Raw genomic sequence first — 2,322 nt, forward strand, 5'->3', positions numbered from 1 at the left:
CCACATCCCTAGGAAGGAGGGGACGAGCCCTAAAGGTAGGGGAAGAGAGAGAAACACACACACACACACACACACTCCCAAGCTCTCCCTTTACACAAAGGGAATAATGAACACATGGCAGGCTCCTAGCCCAAATGCCCCCAATCCCCCCTCAAATCCTATAGAATGGCCATAGAGGTGGACCAATGAGAATTAGACTAGAGTAAAATTAGTCTAATCAATTTAAAAATGCTTGATAAAAGAACAGTAGAAATTAAGCTCCCTAGAAGACTATTGGACAATCTACCAAGGGGTCCAATGAGCATCCAGCAGCCCAATGGTTTGCCTGATTCCTATTGGCCAGAAGACTAAAAGGTCCAATAAGAGTTTAAATAAATTATTTTAATTACCTAAAGCTCTCACAAAAGGGGAAAGGTGGACACTTGTCACAAGACTATCAACTATGCTTCTTAATTGCTATTGGCTAAGCTCTGTAGGAGCCAATGGGAAGCCAGCAAGAGCAAATGGGAAGAGGGGTCGACCAAGAAGAGAGAGAGTTCACATTTCTAGGCTAACTAATTTTGCTACACACACACACAACTTATGTGTTGAGTAAGAACTTCATCTCCTTCTCCAAGCATTGAAAAGTAGAGGCCTACATCAACAACTCTTGGCTATAGAATGCAAATCCAACCAAGAGCCAAGCTTCAATGGCATGCTCATCTTCTCTATCATGCTAATTACTAAGCTAAGCTATGCTATAAGAGTGATTATGTGAGGAGAATACTTCTTTCTCGTAAGATACATCTTCCTCTTCATCTTTCCTCATTCCCTGCTAGCTCACACTATCTTTGAAGGTGTGTGAGGTCTTGGGACTGAGGCTAGGCCCACTAGGTGTGTTTTTCAAGTGTAATTTGGTGCATGAAGCTTCCATCTTCATTGCACCAATGAGTTTTGTCAAGGAGCACAAAGATTGTATTGTATAAAATTCTCCCTTGATGGGAGAAGCTACAACACAAAGCCTTTTTGGAGGGGGGACCAGCTCCATGTAAATCCGGTCCTCAGTTGTTGTCAATTGTTCTATTTTTCTCTCTTTTCAAGTATTATCTATGCCAAACTAGCTAGGTGTAATTGTTATGTTGCTTTCTCCAACCAAGTACTCTCTCTATGATCATTAGGAACTTGTTCTTAATGAAATTCTCACTATGTTATCATTTTCCACGACACAAGTTACTAATGCATTAAATGTTACACTTAATCCTTATCTACCCAAAGCTACAATCAACCACATGTCAGGTACGAAAAACCAACCGAGACATCTGCAAGCAATTCTCATCAATTCAGCAAGCATAAAAAGTTTTAATGCAATCAAACTTGTAGGACGGATACACAATGACTAAGTCACATATCTATGGCCTCAAATCCCTCTTTCGACCACTTGCCAAAATTGCGCTTATTATCCGTAACCATATATGTGGTAGTGATATGTGTAAACACACTTAGGACCGTCGAGGCATTTTTTCCCTCACTACGAGGTTCTTTTGCCCGTGCATTGTATATACACCCATCGTTCGAGGGCTAACTTATCTTTCTGTTGTGCACTAAGCAATACACTCTCTATTGTGTGCCTTAAGCTTCTTCATCTTCACCAAGTTGTGTGTATCCCTGCATTCCTAATTTCAATAATTGGTAACAGAGCTCGTTGCATCCTCTCGGGCATAGTTGCCAGCGTTTCCAGCACTTTCTTGCTCACTTTCTTCGGTTTTGGTGAGCTTTGGTGAGTGTCAGCAAGTCGACAAACACTTCGACCTCATTTCAGCCTTTGTTTCCAGTATAGACAGTATTGTTTCCAGTCGACAAACACTTCGACCTCATTTCAGCCTTTGTTTCCAGTATAGACAGTATTGCACAGGAAATTATGTCCTTTTGTGCAGATTTTTATCAGGACAATTTTCTACAAAATAGGTCCATTACAATCCTCTTTGGGTTTTGATATACAGCACATGTTAATCTACTTGGATCTTTTTGTGTCAAAGGGCATTTGGAATTTTGTACAAGGCATTGATGTATGTTTGTCTTCTATTGTAGGTTCTGGCGGGTCTATTGCTTGTATGTTGCTGTTAGAGTTGTTTTGCCTACAGCTAAGCGAGCTTGTTGGGATGTTAGAGATGCATAAACTCATGCATTTATTGCATTATCCATAAAGAACACAACTACTACTTACATTTTCTCAAAAAATAATCAGCAAGATAGGTTTTGGATACTCTAGCTGATCTTTGTGCAAGTCGCACAATGAGGCTAAAATTGCATTGTTGCGTAAAGAGCTGGAGTCAAATATTATGC

This window comes from Adiantum capillus-veneris, chromosome 18, assembly GCF_014529385.1.
Source record: "Adiantum capillus-veneris isolate H3 chromosome 18, ASM1452938v2, whole genome shotgun sequence".
Classification (NCBI taxonomy): Eukaryota; Viridiplantae; Streptophyta; class Polypodiopsida; order Polypodiales; family Pteridaceae; genus Adiantum; species Adiantum capillus-veneris.